We start from the raw sequence: 11,835 nt of genomic DNA, 5'->3' as shown, positions 1-11,835 counted from the left end.
TTTTCAAAAGAAAGAAATCATTAAATTGTCTTTTCATAAGCACAACACTAAAATAAATCTTTAGAAGAAAATCTTTTGGAAAACTTAACAAAGATATAATTTTAGAAAAGATTATTTATTTTGTAAAACTAGATTTTATAAGATAAAAACTCTTGAAGATCTTTTCTTAAAATTAAAACTTATCTTTTATAAAACTTTTCATATTTAAAAGCTTACCAAGCTTTGCCACGCTTACCAAGCTTTGCCACGCTTCTAATAGATTTCATGGATAAATCTAACATATTTACAATAATCCTAGTAAAAATAAACTTAACAAAAAAGACCTTTGTTTTATAGCTATATAATCTCATCGATCACTGTATTGTAAGAATACTTGGGCTCTACGCAGACCATGACTGAGTTTCTGCTATTTTCAACTCTCTAGCTCCTTGCTAGAACTCGCAAATTAATTACAATTATACTTGTGGAACTAGTTGTCTTCAACGCAATCCAAGCTAATCTTGTCAAGTTCCTGTTAGGGAACTTCTCTTCGTGTTCTTGTTAGGGATCACAGCTATTTCCAATGAAGAGATGTTCTTCTATTATCTTTGACTTTCCCTTGGATCTCCTTGAGTCTTTATAGGAGTCGTCAACTTATAAAGTCAACTTCACATGTTCTTGTTAAACACTTAGAGAAATCGCATTAGTTGAAGTTTTCTTTTATTCATCATCATCACCAAAACCTTTACGCTTAGACAGAAGTACTTATAAAAGCACTGGCAGAACTAAACTAGGACAAGGGGGGACAGTTGTCCCCCCACTTTATAACAAATTTGGTTTTATAGTGTATATATGTTGTTGCAGTAATAACTATATTAATTAATAAGATGGTGCAGTCGTGGTTTGTTTTGATTACATAGTTAAGTGGATTGGGCTTGTGTTTAGAGGACCTAGTTTTGAATCTTTGTACAACATTGTACTTTTTTTAATTATTATTTTCTAAATAAGATAATATCCTTTCATTTTTGAAAAAAATATATCTATCTTAATAATTGAAATTATGTTTTTGAATGAACAAAACCCCCAAATTATTATTCTAATAGGGAATTATGACAAGTGCATTTGATAAGCAATTTTATTTTATGTGTGAAAACTTCAAAATTTTGAACGCTTAAGCAAATACTTTTGGAGGAAGAATTGGTATACGATTGATATTTGTTTTTTTACTAATTATTTTTTATATTTTTGGTTGTAAAAATTTACGTATTACATTTACTAATATAAATAATTACAACGTAGTATCTATCTATCTATACTATATACTAAAGTAATCAGCGGAGGAGACACTTGGCATGATTTTGTTAAAAAAATTCCCCTCCAAAATGCTCTATTTTTTTTTAAATTCTATTAAAAAATTTAAATGACATACATTAATAATTCAATTTTTTTTAATAAAAGTGTTACACAAGTCAGTTACTTTCAATTACTATTATTATATCATTCTTTATAAATCCGTGCATTGCACGGGCCAAAACTAGTAATTAATACTAAAGTAGCAACAACTACATCATTAATTTATCCACATTGTATACGTGTCAGCTTCTCTTTCAATTTTTTCCCACCTAAACTTTGTTTTACTTTCACATTTTTTTAATGCAAAAAACTAAATATTAACTACAAAATAATTTCATACAGAATATTATACATTAAACTCTTCACAATTTTTTTTAACAATCCTTTTGGAAACCATTTACCCAATGAAAAATTAGGTTATGTTTTATTATGGAGCATTGTTTTATATAACTTTCTTTTTTCATTATATCCGTGCATCGCACGGGAACTAATCTAGTAACTAATACTAAAGTAACAACCGCTAACATTATCACTTTCTCCAAAATGTACACGTGTTAATTTCTCATGAATCCTGCCTAAATACATTGAAGATGTCTGTAGGGAATATTTCAAGCCATCCCACACTTGAGCCCCTTTGTGATCATACACTAAAGTATGGTGGCGTCCAAAGGGAAGGAAGCTAGAGTAAAAGAGTCACCAATAGGTTTTAGGAACTTGTAAACCGTTCACAGGGTGAAGGTTACATTCCTTAACAATTTAGGAGATCGTTAACTCCAATAGGCCTGGAACCATGACTGGAAATTCGGGGATGAAAGTACAAATCCCTAAAATATACTGAACCTGCCTGATAATAGGCCTCTACTTTATTCTTCTCGTATTCATGTGTGCTTTCTGACTAACATGCAATCGATAGGTTTACCCTAAACCTGTTTAACTATGTTGATTGAATATTAATGCACAAACAAATCTATTATTGGCTTTCACTTGAATTATAATCATATTACCCTAAACAAGATTATTAATTATCTTATTAAGCGTGATTTCAAGTACCAAATTCCCTTTAAATATGCATAAAAGGCGTGATCAAGTAATAACAATAATCAAGCAACATAATAATAATCATCATAATTATAATCATAATTATCATAATCATGTTAAAGTATAATAATAATAATAATAATAATAATAATAATAATAATAATAATAATAATAATAATAATAATAATAATAATAATAGCAAGATCCTAGGCATGATACTAACAAGATTAATAACAAACCCTAGTATGTCACTAAGTAATAAAGATTAAAGCTTTAGCCCTAACATGAAACTAACATGATATTAGGAAAGAAGTACGAAGCATCATCATACTTGGTATTAGAACTTTTAGTTATTACCCTAAACATGATACTAGGAAGCAATAAAACATCCTAACATGATACTAAGAATCAATAAAATAATCTAAGCATGATTTCTATATCAAAAGATTAATAAAACAATTAAAGTACTTACTTCGATGCCTCGTATCTTTTTCTATTAACAAAATACATACGTTAGTAATTTCAAGGAAAATAATAAGAAAACAATTAAATCAAAGAATAGAAATAGGGATTTGGGACCAAACCCTCAGAAATATTCGAACTTGGCTAGGTGTTTCTAAAGCTAATGTATGAAGAATTTTGTGAGAGGGAAGGTTTAGAAAAAGAAGAGAGAGAGAGAGAAAGCTTCTAGCTTTTAGAGAGATAGAGATGAGAATTCTGGGTGTTGATGATTTTAAAACAAGGAGATACGACTCCTATTTATAAGAAAAATAGCACGGGATCGACGAAAATCATATTCTGAATAAAATACCTCTTGTCGTAAACGAAAGGAGCCAGCACTAGACGACAAGCTCGTCGTCAGGCGACGAAGGTCAGCGCTAGGCGACGACTCTATCGTCTCGCGCAGGTCCAAAAATCAATGCGGTTTCCCACGCGTAATTACCTTTAACACCGGTTGCAGGTAATTAAGCGTACGAGCAGTTTTTGAAATCAGATTTAATATATTTTATTCTAAATAAAACATCTTTAAAATATAAATAATAGGCCATCCTCTAGATCACTGGGACACATTAAAAATCATTGGGCCTAATCTAATTTAATCCATAACTTCCTCATAAGTCATCGGAATTGGGCTTATAATATATCATTGGAAAGCTCTTTTCGAGCCCAATCCAATAACACTATTATTGGACCCTTATTATGGACCAAACCAAATTAGAATGGCTATTTTTCATAAATAGGAGTAAGAAAAGAAAAATTTTAGAAAACAGAAATAGAAATATTTTAATAAAAACATCCTCATCTTTAGACTTTCCATACTTTCACTTTGTTCGATAATCTAATGACGTGAAAGGTATTCATCATTGGGTTCGGTTTTGGGAGACACATTTGGGTGTCTACAATGTCCTTATTTTTTGATATTTTTTATTTTGATATTAATTTTTTTTTAATAAGTGATATTAAATTACTTGAATTTAAGAATTTTTAATTTTGATGAGGAATTTAATTGTTGGTGTGTTTGAATTGAATTGTAATCTTTAAACTTGATGATAAAAAAAATGTCTATTACTCCCTAATTTCGGTCGGAATTGATTTTTTTTAACTAAATTCTATCGGAAAGGTGGTTAAATTCTGTTGCAAACATCTTACGGAATTCATTTCGGTCGGAAATTTTTGACAAAATTTTAATCCTTCGGAAAATATACCATTTCTAACGGAAAATTCGTCGAAAATGGTATATTTTCTGATGGATTGAAATTCCATCGGAAATTTCCAACGAATTTTCGAAATTTCCAACGGATTTTCGATGGCAATAAAATTCGTTGGAAATTTTGTTCTTTTCGGCAGATTTTTTTGTCCATCGGAACGATTTTGTCGAAAATGGCCTGTTTCCTAGTTGTGTAAACCAGCGAATACAAACTGAAGGTTATAGTTTTTTAACTTGTATTAAGGTTATTAGTTTGAGTTATAATTGAAGCAATGTTACAAGCAAGATTATTTTATTGGGAACATTTTGATTTTTATTTTTTAAAAACAAAAAATTTTCGAAGGTTAAAAACCGACTAATGGAGATTAAATATTTTTGCGTTTTTTAACCTATATTAAGGTTATTATTTTGATTTATAATTGAAGCGATGTTACAAGCAAGATTATATTGTTGGGAACATTTTGATTTTTATTTTTAAAAACAAAAAATTTTCGAAGGTTAAAAACTAACTAATGGAGATTAAATCTTATTGTGTTTTTTAACCTATATTAAAGTTATTAGTTTAAGATATAACTATTTCTTAGCCCGAGCAACGCTCAGATATTCACAAGGAAAAAAATTATTTTGATAAATTATTATAAGTTTGAGAAGTATCTATTTATGTTATCAAATTACTATATTAGATACGATAATGTCGAGTACTTATATCTCTAATTTTAGTAACCTGACATCTTCTAAATTTAAAATTGAGTTAAAATCTTTTTTATAGTAGAAAACAAACAATATATTTTATATATTAACTATAAAAAGTTCAAGGGAATATACAGTTTTTTTTTTATTTATCTAAGTTGTTATTATTGCTCTATTTTTGTAGGTTATATATATATTTTTTATGAGCTATGTTATTGTAGACACCCATTTGTGTCTCCCCAAAACCAAACCCGGTGATGAGTGCCTTTCACGTCGAATCATAATCGAATGAAGTGAAAGTGTGGAAAGTTTAGTGTTGCGGATAGTTTTATTTTCTTTTCTTTTCTCTTTGTTTTTGAAAACCTATTTTAAGAAAACAGCCAATCCAGTTTGGTTGGTCCATGATATGGGTTCAATAATGGTGTAGATGGATGGGGTTTGAAAAAAGCTTTCCAATGATATATTATAAGCTTAATTCCGATGAATAATTAGAAAGTTATGGCCAAATAACTAAACTGGGCCCGGTTTGAGCCTTATATGCGGCCCAATGATCTAGAGGAGGGCCTAATATTGATTTATCATTCGGTTTTAGTCTTCTAGATTCTTTTAGAAGGTTATTTTCATCCTAATTCAATTAGCATTGATAAATTGAATTTTATTGACTTTTTAGAGTTTTAGTCAGAATAAAAGAGTGTTTTTAAGGAAAATACGATTTTGTCCTTATGTACAGTTAAATTTTATCTGAATTTAGAAAACGCGTGAAGAATTTGATTAGCGCCTAACGCCAGACATTAGCGCCTGGCACTAATGTTCAGCGCCTGACGCTAACTTGTTTTTTCTTCGTCGAAACTCTGATTCGTTTTTCTATCTTTTTTGCTGATTTTCTCTATAAATAGCCTCCTAAAAACTCCGTTTTTCATCATCAACTATCACCAACTCTCAAGAATTCTCTAATGCACTTCTCTCTCAAAGCTAAAGCTTTATTTCTCTTTTTTCTAAAGCAACCTTTTGCATACAAAATTCCGCATTCACAAGACCAAGAAACACCTAGCATCGTTCGAAGTTGCCTTCGCCCTAGACGTGAAAGGTTTTAATTTCTGAGGGTTTGTTCCCTAATCTTTATTTCAATTATTTAATTCAATTGTTGTTTGTTATTTTCCTTGAAGTTACTAACGAGTGTATTTTGTTATTACAAAGAGGTAAGAGACATCCAAGTAAGTGCTTTATTGGTTTTTATTGATATTATGATGTAGAAATCATGCTTAGGTTGTTGTTATGATTCCTAGCGTCATGTTAGGGTGTTTTTGATCTTTCTAGTATCATGTTTAGGGTAATAACTAAAAAATCTTAATATCAAGTATGATTAAAAGTATGATGCCTTTTATGTTCTTTCCTAATATTTATGATGTTAGTATCATGTTAGGGTTAAAGTTTTTATTTTTGATGCTTAGTGACATGCTAGGGTTTGCTATTAATCTTGTTAGTATCATGCCTATGATCTTATTATTATGCTTTAACATGATTACTTCAATTATGATTATGATTGTTATAACTATTATTATTTATTGATTATTATGTTGCTTGATATATATTTATTGTTATTGCTTGATCACCCCTTTTATGCATGTGTAAAGGGAATTGGTACTTGTAATTACGCTTAATAAGATAATTAATAATCTTATTTAGGTTAATATGATTATAATTCAAGTGATCGCCAATAATAGTTTTATTTGTGCATTAATATTCAACCAACATAGATAAACAGGTTTAGGGTTAATCCTATTAATTGCATGTTAGTCAGAAAGCACACATGAATACGATCAGAATAAAGTAGAGGCCTATTATTAGGGCAGGTTCAATTTCTTTTAGGTTAGATTTGTACCTTCATCCCCAAACTACCAGTCATGGTTCCAGACCTATAGGAGTTGGCAATCTCTTGGTTCATTAAGGGGTGTAACCTTCACCTCGTGAACGGTTTACAAGTTCCTAAAACTTGTTGGCGACTCTTTTGCTCTATCTTCTTTCCCTTTGGACGCCGCCGTACTTTAGTGTATGATCACAGTGGGGTTCAAGTTAGGGGTAATGCTTGAAATATTCCCTATATTTTTTGGCGACTCCGCTGGGAAGGATTTCTATTTAAATTCCTGATATTTATTTCGACAAATGATTTAGAATGAGTGGATGAGACTCGAAAAATTCTAAGTATTTCGTGTGCGTAATTTTGATTAACATTATTGTCATATGCATAAAAAAGATCTCATTGGAAAGACCATCCGTAATGAGTTAAAACATAGGATTTTTACACCTAGGAAATTTGAGGAATATCTTTCACAACTAGGATCGGAATAATGTTGCGCGAAACTGAAAAATTTTATCGAGCACCAAAAGTTGTTGAGGCATGTAGGAACTAGCGTCAGCAAACAAAGACTAGCGCCGACAATTTGAAGTTAGCGCCAGGCGACAGCTTCTGTCGCCAGGCGCTAAAGCCAAAAGCTGGCGCTGGACTCTGTTTGCTGGCGCCTAGTTCTTCCAATATCGAGCCAGGAATATGCGTTCTAATTTCGACCAGATTTTAGCACTGTTTGCTCGATCCTACTTCCTGATTGAGTTTTTCTCACTTTTTTGAAACCCATATGTTCTACATATGGAGATAACCCTATAGGAATTCATGCTCCATCTACCTGATTGAACGCTCCGAGCAACAAAGGGTACATCCGAGAATGTTGAATTCACCAAACCATGGAAGCGAGTTTTTAACTTGCGGTGTCCCATCCACTCACGCCAACCCTTCATGGTTAGGCTTCCGCGCGCTGCATCCAGACAATTAACCATAAATCCGTATCCCGAACTTTAGAGAACTAGAGCCTTGGTTAGGTTACAAACTCATTGCATGATGTTGTGCCTACTTGACTAATTGTGCATTATTGGTTGTGCATACTGTAGACACCCATTTGTGTCTCCCCAAAACCAAACCCAGTGATGAGTACCTTTCACTTCGAATCATAATCGAATGAAGTGAAAGTGCGGAAAGTTTAGTGTTGCGGATAGTTTTAATTTATTTTCTCTTCTCTCTGTTTTTGAAAACTTATTTTAAGAAAACAGCCAATCCAGTTTGTTTGGTCCATGATATGGGTCCAATAGTAATGTAGTTGGATGGAGCTTGACAAGAGCTTTCCAACGATATATTATAAGCCCAATTCCGATGAATATTGAGGAAATTATGGCCAATTTACTAAACTGGGCCCGGTTTGAGCCTTATATGCGGCCTAATGATCTAGAGGAGGGCCTAATATGATTTATCATTCCTAATGCAATTAGGAATGGTTTTAGTCTTCTAGATTCTTCTAGAAGGTTCTTTTCATTCCTAATTCAATTAGCATTGATAAATTGACTTTTGTGGACTTTTCAGAGTTTTAACTAAAATCAAATAGCATTATTGAGGAAAAGATACGATTTTATCCTCATGTACGGCAAAATTTATCTGATTTTAGAAAACGCGTCAAAAACAGGATTAGCGCCTAACGCCAGACATTGGCGTCTGGCGCTAGCATTGGCGCCTGGCACCAATAAGCCAGCGTTGGCGCCAGCTCTGTTTTAGGTGCGCCAGACTCTATTTTGATATTTTTTCTTTTTAGCTGATTTTCTCTATAAAAAACGTATTAAAAACTCCGTTTTTATTCACCTACAACCAGTTTTCATCAAATCATTCACCAACTCTCATCAAGATTCTCTTGATTGCTCTCTCTCTCTCTTTTTCTAAACTGGCTTCTCAGATACAAAATTCCGTATTCATTAGATCTAGATACACCTAGCCATATTCGAAATTGCCTTTGCCCTAGACGTAAATGGTTTAATTTCTGAGGGTTTGGTCCCAAATCTCTCTTTCAATTATTTAATTTAATTGTTTGTTTTATTATTTTCCTTGAAGTTACTAACGTGTGTATTTTGTTATTAAAAAGAGCTACGAGGCATCAAAGTAAGTGCTTTAATGGTTTTATTGATGTTATGATGTAGAGTCATGCTTAGATTGTTATTTTGATTACTAGTATCATGTCTAGGGTAACTTTAATATCAATTATGATTTCTATGATGCCTTTTATGTTCTTCCTAATATTTATGATTGTTAGTATCATGTTAGGGTTAAAGATTTGATTTTTAATGTTTATTGACATGCTAGGGTTTGTTATTAATCTTGTTAGTATCATGCCTAGGATCTTGCTGTTATTATGCTTTAACATGATTTATTATTATTATAATTATTATTATGATTAATTATTATGATTAATTATTATGATTTTTATTATTATGTTGCTTGATGCTTATTTATTTTTAATTGCTTGATCACGCCTTTATTGCATGTTAAAAGGGAATTTTTGTACTTGTAATCACGCTTAATAAGATAATTAATAATCTTGTTTAGGGTTAATTTGATTATAATTCAAGTGATCGTCAATAATAGTTTATTTGTGCATTAATATTCAACCAACATAGATTAAACAGGTTTAGGTTAATCCTATTAATTGCATGTTAGTCAAAAAGCGCACATGAATACGATCAGAATAAAGTAGAGGCCTATTATTAGGGCAGGTTCAATCTCTTTTAGGTTGGATTTGTACCTTCATCCCCGAACCCTTATTTGGTTCAAGACCTTATGGAGTTGACGATCTCTTGGATCGTTAAGGGGTGTAACCTTCACCCTGTGAACAGTTTACAAGTTCCTAAAACTTGTTGGCGACTCTTTTGCTCTATCTTCTTCCCTTTTGGACGCCACCGTACTTTAGTGTATGATCACAGTGGGGTTCAAGCAAGGGGATTAACGCTTGAAATTATTCCCTACAGTTTTTGGCGACTCCACTAGGGAGGATTTCTATTTTAATTCCTGAATTTGTTTCGGCAATGATTTAGAATGAGTGGATGAGACTCGAAACGTTCTAAGTATTTCGTGTGCGTAATTTTGATGTACATTATTGTCATATGCATAAAAAAGATCTCATTGGAAAGACCATCCGTAATGAGTTAAAACCATAGGATTTTACACGTAGGAAATTTGAGAAATATCTTTCACAAATAGGACCGAAATAACACTGCGCGAAATTGGAAAATTTTATCGAGCACAGAAAGCTGCTGAGGCATGTAGGAATTAGCGTCAGCGACCAGAGGATTGGTGCCAGGATTTAAACTGTAGCGCCAGACGCCAGCATTGGCGCCAGGTGCTACAATTAAAACTTGGCGCCAAGGTCTGTTTGCTGGCGCCAAATTCCTCCAATACCGAGCCAGAAATATGAGTTCTAATTTCGACCAGTTTTTCGTATTGGTTGCTCGATCCTATTTCCTGATTGAATTTTTTATCACTTTTCTGAAACCCATATGTGTTCTACATATGGACATAACCCTCTGGGAATTCATGCTCCATCTACCTGATTGAACGCTCTGAGCAACAAAGGGTACATCCGAGAATGTTGAATTCACCAAACCATGGAAGCGAGTTTTTCTAAATCTGGCGGTGTCCCATCCACTCGCGCCAACCCTTCACGGTTAGGTTTTCGCGCGGTGCATCCGGACAATTAACCATGGACCCTCTATTGACTAAACCATATCCCGAACTTTAGAGAACTAGAGCCATAGTTAGGTTGCAAACTCATTGCATCATATCGTGCCTACTTGACTAATTGTGCATTATTTGTTGTGCATATATTCTATGTTTCTCTTAACCGTTTGTTTGACTTGTGTTGAGATTAAATAAATTAATGACTTAAAGAACTTTGCCTAATTAATTAATTAATTAATTAATTTGAGTCAATAAAGTCTAATATTTTAATCAGAATTGACCTAGTACGACTTTAGGCATACCCCTGTTGATTAATAACACCGAAAACAGTCCCAGATTGAAGCTCCAGCATTGGCGCCAAAGTCTGGACTGTAGCACCACTCTGTGGAGTGTGGCGCCTGGCGACAACTCTGTCGTCTGGCGCTACACTACAAAGTGCGATGCCAATCCTGTCGTTTTGCCGACAGTTCGGATTATTGGTCGATTCATCACCTAGTGTCTAATTAACCAGTTTGCTATTTAATTCAGTTAATTTCGCTGTCAATAACACCTTGCCGAGTCATTAATTGAGTCTAAGTCACATAGTCTAGCCACATGGTCATGACACGAGTCTTAACACGTACACTCACTAGTCTTAGCACACACTTTGAGTACACATCACCATGACCATGTCTTAGGTTCATGCATGAGTCGGTCTTTTCGTCATTTGAGTTGGGGGTACATTTTTTTCCTAATTCTTCATATCCCTCCATCTACACCTTTTTTTTCTTCACATTCTATTCCAATCCTTCTTCACTTCCTCCATCCATTGCATGTTGAATAAAGTTTGAGTCAAATAATTAACAATGAATATCCCCAAATTCCTTTTCCACGGTACTTGGCCGAGGAGAGAAGGGCGATTAATCAAGGACAACCTCTTTATTCAAGACTCACTTTTTGATAAACCGATTCGTCAAAAGAGGAAGGATAAAAAGATAATGGCAAGTCAAGAAGAAGTCAATGAGCTTAGGAACCAATTGGTTACCGTAACTGAGACACTGAAGCTCCTTACACTCAAGATCGATGATCCCGTGAAGCAACAACAGATGGACCTCATGCAAGAGAGTCTAAGCAAGCTATCTAGTGACTATAAATTTCAGGGCATGAGTTCACAAGGGGTCTCGCTGGACAAGGAACTTCTTCCGCATAAGTTCAACGCCACTGACATCCCTAAATTCAAGGCAACAGATAACCCTTACTTTCATCTAAGAGCTTTCGAAACCATAATGAACATTAAGGGTATCGATAAGAAGGTTTTCCCCTTTCTGTTCCCACTATCTCTCGAAACCGTTTGTCAACAATTGTTCTTTTCCCTCGAGAAAGAAAAAACCTTTTCTTGGGAGTCGATAACAAGCGCTTTCATATATAGATATAAATGCAACATCCAAGACGAAACAGACTGTAGACAACTTGAGATGTTAAAACAAAAAGAAAACGAAGGGTTCACGTCTTCTTCAACAAATGGAGGAAAACTTCTGCT

Source organism: Chenopodium quinoa, unplaced genomic scaffold (genome assembly GCF_001683475.1).
Source record: "Chenopodium quinoa cultivar QQ74 unplaced genomic scaffold, ASM168347v1, whole genome shotgun sequence".
Taxonomy (NCBI): domain Eukaryota; kingdom Viridiplantae; phylum Streptophyta; class Magnoliopsida; order Caryophyllales; family Amaranthaceae; genus Chenopodium; species Chenopodium quinoa.
Note: the sequence above shows the minus strand (reverse complement) of the source record.